This window comes from Peromyscus maniculatus, chromosome 20 (assembly GCF_049852395.1).
Source record: "Peromyscus maniculatus bairdii isolate BWxNUB_F1_BW_parent chromosome 20, HU_Pman_BW_mat_3.1, whole genome shotgun sequence".
NCBI lineage: Eukaryota > Metazoa > Chordata > Mammalia > Rodentia > Cricetidae > Peromyscus > Peromyscus maniculatus.
Window position 1 is genome coordinate 29,499,130 of NC_134871.1, and position 19,998 is coordinate 29,519,127.

Below are 19,998 nucleotides of genomic sequence, written 5' to 3' on the forward strand. Positions count from 1 at the left end.
ATATTGTGATTACAGTTTCCCCTCCCCTCTGCTTCTCCCATTTTTCCCCCACCTTCCTATCCAATTTACACCCTTTGTGTCTCTCATCAGAAAACAAAGTTATTTAAGGAATAATAATAAAACAAATAATAAGATAAATCAAAAACAAACAAATTGGAATATAACAAAACAACCAAAAAAGAATAAGAGCCAAAGAAAAAGCACATGAAACACATAGAGATGCAGAAACACATATGTTAACACTCACAAGAATCCCATAAGACCCCAAGCTGGAAGCCATAGTATATATGCAAAGGACCTGTAAGGTGGAAAAAATATTTCCCTGACTTAACATCATGAGACAAAGAACCCCCAAAGATGCCACCAAAGTTATTTTGTTTTGGCCATCTACTGCTTCACTCTTATTAACACAGCTGGAATACTTAGCTAATGCAAGTAAGACAAGAGAAGGGAATAAAGAGAACATGAAAAGGAAAAAAAGAAATTAAGGTATCCATATTTGCAGATGATATATTCACATAAGAGACTCCAAATAGTCTACCAAAACTTTAGAGTTGATGAATAATTTCAGCAAAGTGGCAGCGTATAAAACTAACACAACCAGTAGCTTTCCTATATACAAATGGCAAACCACACGAAAGAAATCTGGGAAATAATGTACATAATCCACAAAGAAAAGTCACAAGATTGCAAACTAGGAAACCAGAACAAAAATCACTTGCACAAAATGCTAAGGTAATTTTTCTAGAAAATATGAAAGAAACCTGCTGTGGATATCTGTATGCTGTGAATGTGTTGCTATGACTGATTGATAAACAAAATGCTGATTGGCCAGTAGCCAAGCAGGAAGTATAGGCAGGATAAAGAGAGAGGAGAATTCTGGGAAGTAGAAGGCTGAGTCAGGAGACACTGCCAGCCGCCACCATGAGAAGTAAGATGTAAAGTACTGGTAAGCCACAAGCCACGTGGCAACTTATAGATGAATAGAAATGGGTTAATTTAAGATATAAGAACTAGATAGCAAGAAACCTGAGCCATTAGGCTAAACAGTTTAAATAACATAAGTGTCTGTGTGTTTATTTGGGTCTGAGTGGCTGTGGACCCAGGCAGGACTGGAAATAACTCCAGCAACAGAAACCAAATAATCAATGATAAAACTGTACTCAACAAACTGGCCAATTTTCAAACATATAGTAAAGATTCAATTTCCTAGACACAAACTATAACCAATTAGAGAATACAGGAGGATGAAGGTCTAATTCGCAGTGCTTACAAGGAAGAGACTAGTTGACAGAATTTAGAAAAATCAAGTAAGAGGATAATAACTTGCTCCTGGAAAGTAAGTAATAGAGAAGCCAATTAGTCCAAATTAATTCATATTGTATAATAATGATAAGAATTGTATTTGGTAAATAGTGAACACAAAAATAGCTAATTTTCAAAAGTAATATCAGTAAAACTATAGGTAATCTCAATAAAAGCTAAATTTTAATCCTTTAGTCATTAAAACCATAGAACAGTCAATAGTTAGATCAGTTTGTTTTTAAAAGACCTAAAATAGGCCCTTGTGTGCATTATAAATTTACTATTTAACAAAGTGGATATCACAAATCAATCTCCAAACAGAAGGATTACTCTATAAATAGTTTGTGTCAAACTTTTGTTCCCTTGTAAGAAAGAAAAAAATCCAATTCATAGACTCACTTTACAACACAAAATATTAACTCTAAATTAATTCTATAACTTTTATAGTTCTATAGTCAAAATATAAATTAAAAGCGGAATACACTGATGTGTGCACTCTTAGAGGAAGAGCTGCAAACACTGTGTCACTGGAGTTTCCACAAGCTAGACTGGTGGGAAGCCCTGGACCATGTAACCTGACTCTCAAAACCTTCGTGGGAAAGGATGACAGTAGACAATGATCAGCCAGAAGTACAGCAGCAACATTCAACCGAGAAATGGACACCACTCATACCAAGGAAGTGTTACTCCTCTTACCATGGTTTCAGAAAAGTGAAAGCCAGAAAGTGAAATCCCAGGAATCACAAAGTAAGTAACCCAGGTCCCGTAGGAGATGAATGCACCCATTCAGGAAACTCAGAAGTGCCCCCAAAGACCATGTGGAATCGAGAGGTTTCTCTAGTCACTCAGTCTTCTGATTTGCTTTGACAGGACATTTGTGCTCTGTTCCAGCACTACTAACCCAGACAGTACCAATCTGAAGGAATGATCCTTTCACTAGGTGGTGATATAGATGAAAATTATCAGTTACTTATAAGTCAAGTATATATTTTCTGTGGGAAAAAGATCCACCAACAGTAACTTACATAATTGTTTGGTGAATATATACATACATTTATGTTTTACAAAACTTAATCATAAACTACCTGATTTCATAGATAGTCTTAAAAATTCTGACAGCGTATAATGTAACTTTTTCTATGGACAATCTATGCATTGTTATTTAAATGTCTGTGTAACATTCTCTTGTACAGATAGAACAATCTGAATGTTTCCCTGTCTTAAGATCTTTAGAAGGCTGTAAATAAATATAATACAAACATCATAAAACAGTTTTCAGGTTATTTCCTAGCAAACATTCACTAAAGTGGATTTTGTGAGGAAAGCAAGCGTAAACCTGTAAGTTCTCAATACCTTATAAAACTATGCTCCAAGGAAGACTTCACAGTGTATACTCCTATTCCCTCACCATCAGAGCCACACCCAGTGCTGAGGTTCTCTCTGGACTTCTGTACCCTGTACTTCTCTCTTTCTCAAGTCCTTTGCCAGACTTAAACTAAGATTTTTTCACAGTCATAGTATGTTTTCTAAGCTCTAGCCTTTTCCCACTCTCTATAGCCCTAGGCAGCCTTTGTCATTTATTGACAAATATTTTGGCAATTTTCACAACAGAATGAATCCCTAACTCTGATCTTTACCAAGTGGTATATGTTTTGTCCCTGGGTAGGCAAATATGAGCAAAATACAGATATATGTATATATATAATTATATATATAACAATATAATTTAAATATATATATTTATATAAACATATAGTATATATTTTATATATTATATAACTATACATATAAATATCTACTATATAAATATGCATGTATTAAATACCATAATGACTCCATTGTTCTGAATGCTAACTAAAAATGTGAAAAGCAGACTAAAAGCAAACAAAAGTATTTAAAGCATCTTCAATCCAGATTTAAGATATAAATTTACCAATGTAAAAAGGGGGCACCAATCATTCCAAACAACTACCACACATCATTCATAACATGAGAAGTGTCCTTCCCAGCTCCTTGACAGAGTTCAACTGTTTCCAAGAGCAGAGAGAGAGACTAGTCTGTCACTAAACTAAGCCATGTATGATCCCATGTTCTAAGTTCTACTAAATGAGATAAGGATAGTAATATTCTTGAGGAACAAATATCTCAGTTCCCCCAAAAAAACTTTCAAAAAAGAAAGAGATTATTATGATCAATTACTGAACACCACTTTAGGTCAGGCTGACACACAAGTATATAGAAATGAAGCTGAAATGAGTAGAAAAAGACGGTTATAATTACTGTGTACAATATGATTTGCAAAAATGTATGCATAGACAATCACACTAAGTAATGCTGAAAATATGGAAGAGGAAGTAATTGAGTATTTCTGTGAGAGTCAGGAAAAGTATCCCAGAGAAGGCGGGAAGTGTGCCAGCTTCCAAACAATGCGGATGACGACAGAAAGGCATTCTAGGTTCTGCCACTCTGCAGTGTTCATGGGACGCAGTGGTGATGCACCCAGTGACCAACGTATTTTACTGTTTAAATCATATAACAGCAAGCTGTATGACTTACTAACAGTCCACCTACGTAATATGTAGAGCTTTCTAGATTTTGGTATTTTTATATAACTGTTTGGCGTTTTTCTTCACTTTCCTAACAGCAAAGGCTAGAAGTCAGACAACACCACCACCAAGGTACAGAGAGGTTAAATAAAAAACCTCAAAGATCCAAACTAATTCAACACTTTCTTTGTTATTAATAAATATCTATGGGCCTAAGTTTTATCATATTGTAATGTTTTCCATAAATAAGATTGTCTCTGGTTAATGCAAAGATGATTTGCATTTTTTAAAACAAACAAATACCAGGTAATGATAGCTAATCAGCCACCTACATCCACTTGAAAGGAAAAGTGTCCACAGATGGACGAGGGGGATATTTGGAGGCTAAAACCACAAAATGTGCAAGGCTATGTTTGGAAAGCCTAGTCAGCCATGCTGAGTAAGTGAAGGCTTGTTTGTTGTTGTTTTGTTTGTTTGTCTTCATTTTATATATATGGGGGGCTTTTTGTGTCTGTTTTTCATGATGGAAAACAAATTGTAAAAGTGCGGATGACAACATCTCGGGTGAACTTGAACAAAAAGAGACTGAACACTGCTCTAGCACAACTCGGGGGGAGACAGAACTATAGCAGATAAGCTGTGTGAGTCAGCATAAATAAGGAGATTGGTACATTGTCATCACATGCTAATTAGCTGATCTGGGGCAAATAAAGAACCATTAGCAGACACTAAAGTATAGTAAAGACATCTGCTGAAATGAAATCCATACAATGGCTTTCTTACTCAGAAAGTCATAGAATGTCTTGCTAGAAAGAACCTTAGCAATGACCCTGTCCAGATGAGATCAAACTTGAGTTTCCATGCTTAGCTCCAATTCAGTGGGCTCTGGTGGAGTCCAGGAATCTGGACTTTAATGAGCATCCCTTTTTTCCCCACCCCCACCCCATGATGCTCCTGCATATGCTCCAAAGACCACACACAGTCTGAGAACCTGGCCTTCGAATATATGAAGTCAGATAAGAAAAACTGAAGGGAGCTGGCATGATGAGCATAATGATGAAAGGATTTAGAATTAGGATCTTGATTCCTTGTTTGCACAGTTCATCTCTGACTACCCCCAAAAAAGCAGAGTCAACTTGGACCCAACTTGGTGAAGCCAGAATGTCCAATCTTTAAAGTCATATAGCCAAATTCTGTAATCAAGATGTTTTTCTAGAGTGTTCCTTTTCTTTTTAATTTTTAGGTAGAGGGGATCCCAACTCAGGTTACAGCATGCTTAATGTCAGTCTTAGGAAAATTTCAGTTTGTGCAATCTAATTTCATATTTTCTTTTCATTAGTTACCATGTGCTTAGACCATTCAAATAATAAGACATTTCCAGGTACACCAAATCCCAGGTATTTACAGTTTCACAGAATTTAAAAATCAAAGCATCAGAAACCTATAAGAATATTTTGGAGCATAATATCTGACTAGTAAGTTGTGGAGCTGAAAGATGCTAGAAGAATATTACTATCAACTTGCAAACTCTTTATGCATCAGTATGTTAATGTTCTCTAAGGTTCAACAGTAATCTCCTCTTATCTAAAGTTTCAGTTACCTGTACCCAATTGTACTCTAAAAATATTAAATGGGAGATTCCAGAAATAATTTATGTTTTGAATTAAATGCTGTTCTGGCTAGTATGATAAAAATCACTAATTTCATCCATGTGACTCTTAACTTTGCCTAGTGTGTTCACACTGTATGTGCTATCCACTCAATAGTCACTCAGCAGTCTTCTGAGTTACCAGATTGACTACCATGGGATCACAGTCTTTGTGCTCAAATAACTCCTGTTTTTTCTTAATAAAGGCCTTAAAGCACAAGAGTAGTGGTATAATTCTGACACACACAGAAGAAAGAACACAAAGTGCTTCCTTTGAGTGAAAAAGTTAATGAATAACAAGATATTTTGAAAGAGAGAGACCACATTCACATAGCTTTCATTTCAGAGTATTGCAACAATTTTTCTAATTTATTATTTGTGGTGATATTTTATTTGTATGTTAATAAATAGTTTTGCCTGGAGATCAGAGGTTATAGCAAGCTATAAACAGAAGTCAAGCAGTGGTAGTACATGCCCTTAATCTGATCACATGGCATGCAGAGTCTCTGTGTGTTCAAGGACACAGCCAAGTGTGGTGACACACGCCTTTAATCCCAGTACCAACCATAGAGACATGGAAGTCTGTATTGACAGGCAGTGACGAGGAAGTGATGTGGCTGGGCTTAGAGCCAATGAGAAGGCAGGACAGGAATCAGTAAAAGCGCAGGTTAGACAGGAAGAGGCTCTTCATGTGGGAAACTACGGCGTGGTGGTAAGCTAAGGCTAGTCATGGCTCTTCGCTATTTCTCTGATCTCTTCGGCTATTACCCCTGTATTTGGCTCTGTGTTTCTTATTTAATAAGATTGTTTAGAAATTTGTCTATAATTATTAATAAAAATATTGATCTCTTATTGTGCCTAGTTCATAATTTAAACACTATATAGGTATGAACAATAAAAATGCATATAAGGTACAATATTAAACATGTTTTAGTCAACCAGAGGAACTCAGTGGTAAGGGGAACTTTGGGATGAGATCTTCCTACAGACCACTCAGAGATATAGGAAACAGTTGTAAAATTTCAAGATTTAAAGGAGCTAGTCAAAATAAAAGTAAAGAATGTATAAAACCTTTCATACATTTCAGCCTCCACTATGACTAAACAAACATGATGCATATTGAGATATGAGCCGAAGGAATCGTCTAAAAGAAATATATGTTGGGCTGGGCTTTAAAAGAAGGAAGTGTGGCTACTGACAGGGTAGTGATGACAGAAAAAATAAATACACAGAAAGAGTCCATAAATGGGCCAGTTTGATGTAACTACTGCTGAGAGAAATAAGCTATTTTTTATTCTTATGGGCTCTTGGCCATCACAAAGGAGAATATGTCAGTAAAAAAAAACAAAAAACAAAAAAAAAAAAAAAACCAGAATACAGCCATTTTTCTTGCAATGAATTCTATTTACTAAAAGCTGCCTATGAGATAATATATTTTAAATATTATTTGTATTTAAGATGAGCTATAAATTTATTGTTAATACTATATTAATATACTACTAAGAACTTCTCAGATTTTATATTTCATGGTACCAACATATCCAATTAATGATCCTTCTGCTGTATTTGTTTTAATATTATTAAGCATGCATAATGTGTTTCTCTTTCACCAAAATGAACTGAGACTTTCACCTACAAATCGCCAGAGAGCACTGTTTTAAGACCTCACCTGTACACACCACCCAACTCTGACATGAAGACAGGAAGTAGAACAACAAAAAGGAAGTTCATAGTGCCACTAATTTCAGAATCTAGAATTATGAAAGGTATACATTTGTCAGACTCTGGCAATTTTTTTTTTTTTTTTTTTTTTTGGTTTTTTTTTCAGGCAATTTATTTTGTTCTATTCATTCACAGTTAATACAGAAAATACTTGGAAACATTTCCATATAATGTTTGACAACAGAAATCATCAAATAGAAATATACAATATTGACAGGAGGCAGTACATTTATAATTTATAACCCCAAATGTATTTATAAATTAGAAATGGAAAGATCTACAAATGAAATTATGAAGGTTCACCAAAGTCATTTAATCTGTCAGTTTCTCATTCATTTTTATCTCTTAATAATATTCTATTGTATGAATAAGCCCCATTTTATTTCTCTCCAGTATTTGATAGCTATTTGAGTTGTTTTAACTTTTTTACTATTAGCAACACACTGCTGTAAACCTTCATGTACATGTTTCATAGGTGCACATTTTCAGTGGTTTGAGGTTATATTCCTAAGGGTAGAATTGTTGAGTAACAGAGTAACAATGTTTTGCATTTTGACCAACCACCAAACTGTTTTGCCAAAGTGGCACACCATTTTACAATCTCACCAAATCCTTGTTTTTAAGGCTCTGATTTTTGTACAAAAGCATTCAATCATTCTGTCAGACCAAACCAGGAAAAGTAAGCTATAGTTCAGAGCTGTTCTATTCCATTTACTATGCAAAGCCAATCTTGGCGTTTGCAACTCTCAGCCCTTTTGAGTATTCTTGCAGTGTTCACCTTTTCCTCCACCACTTTTTTTCTTCTTCTTTTTTTCTGGTTTATTTCTATCTATTACAAATGTATAAAAAATCCTCCATCAACGCTGCTGATAGCAGCAGAACCTTGAGAAATATACCATTGGTTTGCCTCAGAAAAGGAACACATATTGTACTGTAAAGTTTATAAAATTGGTGCAAAACATTGTAATAATGTTACAATACCAGTTTTAAGAGTTCAGTGACTAATGGGGAGCCGATGGGATACATGCAGAACTGTGAAAGCGATCTCACTTAGCCAGCTGTACGCGTAGACTCTGGCAATTTTAAATAAATTGGCAAACACCAAAATAGGTTGTAATATTCACCTATTATAAAGTTATAAAAGGAGAGCTTCTATTATAAAGTACAACTTCCCACTTCAAGAACAACACTCACTATCATGACCTGGCATACAACTATGTCCCATCCAGTGATAGGATGCTCACAACCACAAATGAGAGAGTTCACTGCATTTTGAGCAGTTTTCATTAAGGCAGTTCCCCATTGCCTCTCACTGACCAGATAATCTCCCTGTGACATAATTCAGTGGAAAGAGCAAGAGTTTTAGATTCCTACAGAACCGAAAATAATTTCCCATTCTGCCACTTACTGGTTTTGTCTTTGAGCATCCTTTTTAATCTCTCTGATTCTCAAATTCCTTGCCTACAAAATAAGGATAATACCTCCCCCATGGTTGTTCTGTGTCTTAGGCTGTAATTAAAAAGTACATAGTGAATTGCCTGACTCATGCAGTTGCTCAATGGATAAAACATTTGCTTCAGCTGTATCATTGGGTGTTGGTGTTTTCATCCCTCCTTCATGTGCGCATGACAGTCCTTTAAATACAGCTGTGGTGAACTCTTCTTGAGACTGTTCATCACCCTGTTAATCTTTTTATGTTCATCACCCTGCATCTTTTTATGGTGCTGTATGATAGCATATCACTATGCCATTCGGGACTACAGGGATAATCCAATGTAACAGGCTGTAAATGAGCTCTTGGATGACTCAGTAATTGCAACATCATTAATGAGAGACTATAGAATAATTCAGATGAGCATTTCAGTTCAAACTATTATAAGCTGACAGAAACCAATGCAGACATGTCACCCCACTCAGCATAATTGACTTAATTCTGGCATACAACTGCTTAAGACAGATATCATCAGACTGATTAAAAAATAATTCAAAGTCATTTGTAAGGGACACATATAAAGAAGTCTAATATAAATTTATGAAAATGTATATCAAAAATACTAATTTTAAAAACTGAGAGTTTTATCAGTATCACAAAAATAGTCTTAAAAGGTAAAAATAAAAAAGATTGGGACATAAAGAGAATCACTATATAAAAGGCTCAATTCACTAAGAGGATATAATTTTATAGGAAGATGAACATAATAATTTATGAAAAGTATTTGAAGCAAAAAAGGTTGAAATACAGATAAATGTACAATTGCACACAATACTGGAAGTTTCTAACATGCCCCTCAGTAATTTTATGGCCCTTGGCGAATAAACAAAAAAATTGAACAAGAAGCTTGATCTAATGTGCATCCACAGATGAGCACATCTAACAATTAAGAGCATGTGCTATTTTAAGCATATATGGTTTAAAAATTAAAATCAATCTCATTTTAAATAATCTGTAGCTCATATCTTTCAATGTGTGACTAAAAATGAATTGTTAAAGAGTAGCAAAGAACTATCAAAGAAAATTATATATTTGAGAATTCAAAGTACACCTCCAAACTACTCAAGAGTAATAGAATAAAAACTAGAAAACACATAGAACTGAAAAATAAAAAATAACAATCAAAAGTCATAAGTTGCAGCTGGGTTCACAGTTTTACAAATGAACTATATACAATTTAAAGCATTCAAAATAAATATATACATAAATGCATATATATGACTTATGGTAGAAAGTAAGGAAGTTTGAAAAATTAATGAGCTGCCAGGGATGGTAGGATATAAGTGTATTTCCAGCATTCAGGAGGCTGAATTTGAGGCAAGCGCAAGTTACAAAGTGAGACTGTCTCAAAAATAAAAAGAAAGAAATAAAAAATGAACAAACAAAAGAAACATGAGTTGAAATTGAAGATGAATATAAAACAAGAAATTAATAAAACAGAAAGCAAAGTATAATATGAGGAAATAACACACATCCAAATCTTGACTCCTAGCAAAAACTAATAACACTGTCACATCTCTGGTAAATGTAAATGAGAAAATAAGGGTGCAAATAATATTTGCAATAGAAACTGAAGACAGCTACAGCTGCAGTAGCTATTACAAAGCTAATCAGAAAATTTCACGAACTATTTAAGGTGAAATGGACATATTCCCAAAAAAGTATGAACTACTAGGAGAGAAAGAAATTAGAGAAATTATAATACCCAATCATTATCAAAGAAACTAGATGTATAATGTACTGTAACAACCAAGTATCCACAGCTGCAGGTGCTGGGCCAGTATGTTGTCTTTGCTGGAACACCATATGATGTGAGGCACATGGCCGTTTAACTAGCATCCCTAGTTCAAGAATCAAGAATCAGAAGCGGCACCCAGTTACAAAGGTCAGATATGCTTACAGATGCACTAGCTGTGAGTGGAAACTAAAGTAGTCCAAAGCTCTGCAGCAGGCCCAGAGTGTGGTACGGGATTGACCTGACAGATCTTTTGTGTTTTGAGGTAAGAAGAGACACCATATGGATTTTATAAAAACAAACAATAAGAAAATCACAATAAAGCCAGTTCCCCTAAGGCTTTAAAACAAGGCCATGCAACTTCCAAATAAGAAATATAAGCCACTCACAAAACCCCTCCTAGGCCCCAGAAGGGATGAAACAACCACTATGGACATCAACTTACCAATAAGGACAGGAGCATGAATTGAGAGACATCCAACTCACCAGGCATAAGGGCAGGCTGGTCTGGCAATATCCCAGAAGATCCAGGACTGGACAAAACAGGGACAGAGGGCAGAAGCAGATGCCATGTTCCTGAAGCCTATGCTTGCCACTTTTCTTTAAATGGTACTTGCAACTACATGGAATGTCTCTAACAACCAGGTAAGAAACAGAAAAACAATCTACAAGTAGGTCAGGTGAGGATACTAGTGTGACTCACAACTGAGCGGCAGTTACATAGCAACCCCAATCAGAGACAGCCTCAACAGCAAAGTGGGTAGATTATCCCAGTGGACAGGGCTCCAGGTAAGGTAACTAGAGGAAGAGAAGTGTCTCACTGCTGGAAGACACCAGGATTGACAGTGAAGAGTGCTCTGGTTGGTTGGTCAGGGATCTGTAAGAAAGATCAATCGTGCAAAGGGATGGAATAGAGGCTTGATGCAGCTGGACCTATGAGGAAGCATCTCAAGGTGCGAGCAGACAATTCACACAGAAAGCACTTAGACCCAAGGAGACAGAACAGCCCACACTGTGTCTTTGGGCACAACACTGCGAGCACAGCAATCATGACAGAATAATGGTGGTGGCATGGATAGAGGCAATAAATAGACCCAAGGACAGTGGCTCCAGTCTCCTGATCAAGACTGACCTAGACCAGCAGTTCTCAACTTGTTGGTAATGACCTCTTTGGGGATTGCATATCAGGTATCCTGCACATCAGATATTTACATTCCAATTCATAAGAGTAGCAAAATTACAGTTATTAATTAGCAATTTCATAATGAAAATAATTTTATGGTTGGGAGTCACCACAACTTGAAGAACTGTATTCAAGGTTCACAGCATGAGGAAGACAGAACCACTGTTGTAGACATTGCTGTTACCGACTGTCCAATCTGGCAGAAAGAGACATGGCCAGCAACACCTGTGAAAATTCTAAACATGACTACAAGTCACTACACAGCTTTGTAAACCAAATATGTGTTCAACTGTCATCTTCCTTGTCTCTCCTTCTGCCTCCTAAGTTTGTACTGTCACTGTGGCTCCATTTATCAGATAATTGCCTACTAGTATCTGAGAGGGTTACACCAGTTCACAGTTTCCCCTGCAGTATGGGAATTCTTACACTCTGTGTTTATTGGGTTTTGTTTTGTTTTGTATTGAGACAAACCTTTTAACGGATATGATAGGATGAAACAGAAGTTGGAAGACTTAGTCATACCAGGAAGAGTTTCTGTAGCTTTGAAAAAGTCTTTAAAGCTGAAAAGCCAGGCTGAGCACATGCAGATGCAGCTTGAACAGTTAGAATTTACTGAACACTTACTACATGCAGACCCTGGACAAGTTCTGCAAATAAAAAAGGGTGAAGAGAGAATATATCCTTCTCTTATAAGTTTAAATCAGTGGATACAGATAACATATATTAACATTACACAATCATAGAGGTAAATTCATAGGGAGTGGTAAGAAGGAAACATACTAGAAGAATACACAAGATGAGGGCTGGAGAGGAGGCTCAGCACTTAAGAGCACTGACTGTTCTTTCATAGGACATGAGTTTGATTTCCAGTACCTACATGGCAGCTAAAAACTCTCCACACAGTTCCAGAGAATCTGACAATCTCTTCTGGTTTCTGTGGTACACAGACACACATGCAAGTAAAACACCCATAAATATAAAATTAAAATAATTAAATCTCAAAAATAAAATAAAATAATAGTATATAAAAAAGAACATATAGGAAGGAACCCAAGAATAAAGAAGTTAGAGATGGTGTTCCTGAGAACCAGAGTAGCTAGACAGAGATGGTGGATGGAGAGTGGGGACAATAATTATTGCAGGTGAAATGAATTATGTGAGAAATTCTCCCATGAAAACAGAAAGACACTATGGTGGTATTCTATTTGTACTGAAATGTGATTTTAATTGTATGTTAATAAATAAAGTTGCCCGGGGGTCAGAGCTATTAGAGCCATGGAAAGAGCATGGCGGTGGTGGCACACGCCTTTAATCCCATAGACCTCTGTGTGTTCAGGGATACAACCAGCATTGGAGACATATGCCTTTAAGACCTAGAGGGCTGTACTTACAGGCAGTGACGAGGCAGTCATGTGTTTGGGTTTACAACCAATGAGAAGGCAGAACAGAAAGACTATTTAAAGATATACACACAGGAAATATGTCTCTTTTGGAGAGCTAAGACCACCGCAGGAGGAAGGGTGAGATTTTAGCTCTGAGCTCTGACCTCTTGGCTTTCCATTTACATTGGTTCTGTGTTTCTTATTTAATAAGATGGTTGGTTACATCTACAAGACACCAAAGCAAAGGAACCAGATCAGGACTCTGAAGCCTGGGAAGTTATTAGATAGATTGGTATGCTCAGTTTTGCCTCAGACAGCACAGGCTGCAGCATGGAGGATTGAAAACTCAGAGTGAGTATGAGAGCTAGCTAGATGCTATGACAACAGTCATATACGTATATGATTTCCCTTTTCCTTTTTAATGTGACTACTAGAAATTTTCATCATATGTGGAGCTTGTACTGTGTTTATATTAGACAGGGATAATCTAAGAAATAGCAAAACCATGTATTCACAATCATCTTGATCAGATAGTAATATATTGAAAACATTTTCTGTTATTACTACAGACAGAGAAATGAAGACATTATTCAGACTGAGAAGTCAGGAGTACAATAAATGTAGTGGTTTATATGTAGAATGCAGAGTAGGGAGCTGAAATTTCTGGTCTGCATATTCTTCATCATCACCCGTCTGGAAAAAAGCCACAGATAGGAAGGAAATGGGATACTGTAAATGATGTTAGTAAGAATACAGTGTGCTTTTAAAGATTTATTTTTAATTGTGATTTGTGTGTGCACATGCCATGTGCACGCAGGTGCTCTTGGAGACCATAAAAGGACAACAAATTCCTTAGAGCTATAGTTACACACAGTTGTAATAATGACCTCCAGACTGGACACCAAATGCAGATCCTCTGGAAAAGCAGCAAGCACTCTTAACCATTGAATCATCTCTCTTGCCCCCAGGAAAGAATCTTTACAGGTCCTTTCAATGTCAGAATTAAAAAAAAAAAAAATCAGTACATGAAGACGTTAAGTTGAAATTTAAAGAGCTATTCTTTTTGAAATAGGGTTGAGAAGGACCATGTGTTGTTAAGGATCTGCATGCACAATTGCATGTCATTCTGTCCTAGCCATCTGGAATATCCAGAAGTGTTGAAGGTACCTTTCTGTATGTGTTAGCAGGGGTTTACAGGAAGTTCTTTGAAATCTACATATGCATAAGAAAATAAAGCAATGAGTGTGTAGAGTGTAACTGAGGGTGTAGCTCAGTGAAAAGCATTTTTCTAGCACATGCAAAGAAAGTCCTAGGGTTACTTCCCAGTACCAAGACCATTAAAATACACACACACACACACACACACACACACACACACGCACACTCCTGCCATTGATGACGTGTGTGTGTGTGTGTGTGTGTGTGTGTGTGTGTGTGTGTGTGTTTCTGTGAACTACTTTTTTGTCTGATTCTTTGTTCAGATAGCCCATTTTCTTCAGAGTACAGAATGCTGAAGGGCATAGCCTTGCAAGGATTCTCTCAGTGGGATGCTATAGACAAGTGAACTGTAAGGACCCCAAAATTAAGCTTCATGGGGGGTGGGGGGCTGCTGAAACCTCAGATGTGGGGTGGTGTGGGGCAAGATAGCAGGAAGGTAAAACAACATCCCAGAATAGCCATAAATTATGTTAATCTCAACTACAAATTACAAGTTGAAAAAACTATTTTGTTGTCAACACCAAATAAACATTTTAATTTTTTTTCACTTCTTGGAAGTTTGGGGAGGGGTACTTTTGTTGTTCTTTAACCTCATCTGTCTATTAATAAAGAAAAAAATTTAAATGAAAATTTATAGTACTGTATTAAAGTGGATGGCAACCAAATTCGCAGTCATAGCATTTTGGATGATAACATATGAATAAGGTAATTCCAAAAATTCAACACTAAGTACACTCTCACTGAGGCCACTAAACATCCACAAATCTCTGGGCACTCTTCTGCAATCTATTCAAATGCCAAAAAGAAAAGAAGGCTGTTCTGGAGGTCTTCGCTATGAGTGCTAAGGAAACCAAAATCATCTTTTCATTCTATAGAGGTCAGGGATGTTGCAGAGAACATGATGTGGAATTTGCTGGCAGCTTTGTTAAAGATAAACAGGAAGTCCTACATCTGGCCATGTTTAGATATGAAAGACTAGTTCAATGCCAATGAGATAAGGCCAGACCCAAAGGAGTTTCTCATCTAACAGACCCTGGACCACTTTCAGTGTGTGTATTCTGCTCAGTACTGTTCAACTTCAGATCACCTAGGTTGGTAACTCCTGCATCCTCTGACTTCTGTCATCTCCAGGAACAACACAAGCTGGGATGAGGAGAAAGGATCCCGGTAAACTTAAATCAGAAATTTCATTTCTGAGCACCAGTGCATATTCATAAGGGGAAATTGAGGTTTCTCTGTTACCTAAGAGTTTGGTTTAACCATACTGACATGTAAAAGAGTATGTGCATGCTCATTCCTGCCTAAAATTCATTGTTCTTTAAGACACAAAAATGTGCACACACATACACACACACACAAACACACACACACACTGCTTCTGTGGTCCACAGAGAACATCTCACCTTAGACCCAGCCTCTCCACTATCACTACATGAATTTTCATAACCATTCTCATGACAATGAAGTTTTGCTAGATTCTCCCTCCACTTATCAGTCCACTGAGATACAAATCCGAGTCATTTCCTAGAAGTACCTGGCTTCACCCAACAGAGACAGACTCTTGTCCCCCCCACCTCTCCCGTCCTCTCCTCTGATATCTGCCCCGTTGGACTTTCTATTGCTGTCACAAACACCATGACCAAAAGCAACTTCGGGAAGAAAGGGTTAGTTTTGTCTTCTGGCTTATAGTCAAATAGAAACTGGCTTTTTGACATACTTACTTTCCCAGCTTTTTTAAATAACAAAGCCCTTATTTGTAGCACTTACCTTTTTACTGAAATTACCAAAACAAACACCAGCCCTTTCCAGAAAGCACCAAGGCAAGCAGCAAAGGACAGGCTGAGTGGTCACACATGCCCTGCACACTCTGAGTATCAGATTACTTGGAGGTCAAGGTTATCCACAGATGTTAAATGAAGTGTCCCTCCAGAGAGTGAGTGGCATGCTGGCAGCAACAGTGAGGTGGGGCAATAGCAAACAAAGGCAGACACGCTCAGGTTCCAGGTAAAGTTCACAAGTGAAACATCTGTGTGCAAGCACAGGTCAGATCTCTGTGTGGCCTGCACAGGATTTTCCCAAATATATGAGCAACTGTTGACATGAAAAAGGTAAGAGGTTTCACATATAAATCTATATTCCTATTTCTTTTCTGAGAAGTTAGAAGATCTTGGCACCTCCATGAGGAAGGCTAGACCACCTGGAGGCTCCTGTGGTCCCATCTGTGTTGATAATGCTACACCAACCCCAGCATCATTCCTGAAACTTCCTGTCATGACCTATATAACGGTTTCAATCACCTCTAGTTTAAGGATCCCTAGGCTGCAAAATGTGAAAGAGGGCAGAGACTTGAAGACAGTGAGCACCAAGGGTTCAACTTTTCTTGGTACTGAACAGTAAGCTAAGCTAAGAATGTTGAAGCAAGGGAGCTAGGTGAGATGCCAAGGAGCTGGGGGACCTGAAACGACAGCATGGCAGAACTCAGAGACTGAACCTGTATGGCTCCAGCAGGGATTTTATGCCTCATGTCAGGAACAGGAATTGCAAAACCAGACAAGCAATGACGTAAGGTGAGAGCAGGTGACTGACCCACCTGCCCCAGACATCCCACCTCAGACAGCAGGTGACTGACCCACCTGCCCCAGACATCCCACCTCAGACAGCAGGTGACTGACCCACCTGCCCCAGACATCCCACCTCAGACAGCAGGTGACTGACCCACCTACCCCAGACATCCCACCTCAGACAGCAGGTGACTGACCCACCTGCCCCAGACATCCCACCTCAAACAGCAGGTGACTGACCCACCTGCCTCAGCCAACCCAATTCAGTTCCCAAGAGAAAGAAAACATCAGGGATAGATCCCAATAGTCGCTATTTCATAAGAAATAAGGAAAAAGATTCTGCCTCCATCAGAAATTGACTACAGAGTTACAAAATAGTTTTGGATGACTTCCTAAATAGAAAACCCATATATCCTATAGTACAGTAATTACCTGATAGGCATATGCCCCGAAGAAACTCTTGCACATGTGTGAACAGAGCCATATTTAAGAAGATGCAAACCAGACACGGAGGCTCTCACGTGTAATCCCCACACTTGGGAGCCTAAGGCAAGAGGATTGTTATAATTTTGAAGTCAGCTTGAGCCACATAATGAGTCCCAGGCCAGCAAAACCAAAAATGTAAAAAAAAAAAAAAAAAAAAAAAAGATCTAAAACTCATAGCCATCACTATACTCAACAGCAAGTACCTAAAAAAGGAAAATCCAGTTTCTAACCCACAGGAGAGTAAGAATCGACTGCTCTATGCTTCTGTGTAACAGTGAATCGTTACACAGAAGATAAAATAAATACATGTATGTAACACAACAACATGGAAAATTCTAACCAACATAATCCTGGGTTTGTGTAATTGTCAAGGGTTATAATAGCTGGATACATTATTCTTTAGTTAAAGACAGCATAGAAACAGAGAAAGAGTGACAAGGAGAGGTGGGAGGAGAAAGAGAGAAAAGCATGAATGCAATAAAACTATATGAAAAGTTAAGCAAGGGAAATCGACAGGGTTCAGGTATGAGAAGCCAGAGAAGTGAGAGGGACCTGCACATTATGGCTGGATCCCGGACTGTGCTTTGCATGTTGTGTTCTTGTGTGCTTCTTGTGCTATTAAAAGTGAAATCCGAATTGTAAAGTTCAAGTCCTGAGATGTTCCTTGGGATGCATTTTGACATAAATGAATGGTCTTTCCCCAATGTGAAAGGTCCGCTGGGAATAATAACATGGTCAGCACTTGCAAACCTGTTACTGTCCTATTGTCCCAATGCCATTAATTAACAGCTAGGAAGCACCAGTGACACTGAAGCAGGGAGCAAGTCTCCAAAGCCCCTTTGAATCCTAAAGTCTATGGCTCTGTCTGTCTTTCCTACAGATAACTTAAAGCAGTCATTTTCTTACACTCCACACTAACACTAGAAAGGCACCCATTCATGAAGGCAGACGTGGGGGTGATAAAAGGGGGACTAAGCAGACAGAGGTCCAGAACTAGTCCTCCCCAGCCACAGGAGCTTTCTTTCTGTGATATATAAACACCTTTTTTTTCTGTAAAGGGGTAGACCTGGTTTGTTGGCTGCTTTTGTATATAAAGTTTTATTAAAACACAGTATTTTGTGGACCTCTTCTATAAATGTTTAATGTTTTCCAGTTTGACCATTGTGTGTACCCAGAAGACATGAAGACCAAAAAACCCAGCAAAAATAAATACGTGTCTATTAGTCAAATAAGTAAACACTAATAGACAACCTATCATTGTACTAGGCATCATGCTAGGTATTAGGAAAATAGACCTAAAATGTCACATTAAAATCCTTGTCTCTACAGAGATTATTTCCAATGAAAATAAGACAATAAGTCATTTAATTATTTAAACATGACAGTATGTATTTAATAATTACCCTAGGGTCATCCATGGAGAATAAACTAAGAGATTTACCCTGACCTAGGCCTAGAAAAAGTTAAGACTGTTCTGCAACCTAAAAAGTGAGTGAGGGCTAACCAAGTAGAACAGGGAAATGGAGAGTATGGGTTCCTAACACAGGAAGATAAATACACAAAGCCAAGGATGCAAGAATCACTACTACACATTTGAAAAACTGGAAGAAATCAAAATGTCACACTTAAGGGTTCAAGACAGAGTGACAAAACCAAGACCAGAGAAGGAGGTGGGAGACAGGTCGTAGAGGAAGTCCTGAAAGCTACTTGAAAGCAGTGGCAAATAAGGCTTCAAACAGGCAATTGATAAGAAGATTCTGCAATAAGAAGTTCACTCTGGAATGGAGTGCAGGAGAGGCTGTAATTACAGGTACAGGGCCAACTCTTCTGCTATAAATGACCTCGGATCCACAAAGATGACAACTCTCAGATGCCAATTTTCAGACACAGTAAAGAAAGTACTGAAATTCCTGCAGCCTCTGAGAGAATGATAACTTACAAGGTGGTGGCCATTGCCCAACCATGGGAAAGTGAAGCAGAATCCAAGGAGAGCCTAGAAGCACCTCTGAGCTAGATGGCAGAGTTTCAAGTTTGAAAGTTTGGGTACGTAGATCAGGGCCACAGAGAAGAAGCTATGCATTGTGGGAATCTAAAGGACTATGTCAATGTCCCCAGAAAATCCATTGCTGTAAACTGGGTTGTACATTTACAAGGCAAATTACCCAAATCTATAGAGAGTGGCTGCTGTTTGCTTTAAAAGGAGCAGACATAGGCTCTGAGCTTCAGTGGAAGGTATTTGTGCACTAGCATGACAAAAGGAAGAGAATTAATCCTCTGGACATTCAGCAAGACCCTGTAAATTCCACCTTATAAGTATGGTGGATGTGAGGACCAAGCATAAAATATGCATTTTCAATAGAATTGCTATCATTATACCCAAAGGAGTGAAAATTACTTTTTAGAAGGGAGGGACAAAGTAATCTTAATTCATTTATAGAGTTATAACTTACCTATTCAAACTTCATGAGGGAAAGAACCATAATTATGGGGGAAATGTCCAAGAAAAGCTACTTTGGGGTGTAATAATGACAAAAAGATTAAGAAACACTGCTCTAGAATACTCATTATTCTAGACTGGTCTGTGGAAAGCCTAGAACTAAGCCTTGGTAGAGTCTTCAGAGGAATCAATGGGTAAGTTAGAGGAACTCAGAGCTTTCCAGTAAACCATTTTACCAAAGTATAAATTAACCAAAGTTCAAACTGATCAGCAATTTTTTTTT

The 19,998-nt window shown here is 37.7% G+C and overlaps 1 protein-coding gene and 1 long non-coding RNA gene across 4 annotated transcripts in view; one reads left to right on the plus strand and one right to left on the minus strand.

Moving 5' to 3' along the window:
* The window catches only part of Cpq (carboxypeptidase Q), a 429,601-nt gene that overhangs the window by 368,128 nt on the left and 41,475 nt on the right, over positions 1 to 19,998 (minus strand). The window contains exon 1 of one of the 3 annotated variants that reach the window (XM_076555948.1): positions 15,999 to 16,135. The exons of the other annotated variants lie outside the window; for them this stretch is intronic. The gene's annotated coding sequence lies outside the window, so the exon portion shown is untranslated. Of the gene's footprint in view, positions 1 to 15,998; positions 16,136 to 19,998 lie in introns of those variants that run through there. 3 annotated transcript variants of the gene reach the window in all.
* LOC143269746 (uncharacterized) lies at positions 1,323 to 4,067 on the plus strand. Its single transcript, XR_013046400.1, has 2 exons — positions 1,323 to 2,052; positions 3,950 to 4,067. It is a non-coding gene; the product is annotated as an uncharacterized LOC143269746 (long non-coding RNA).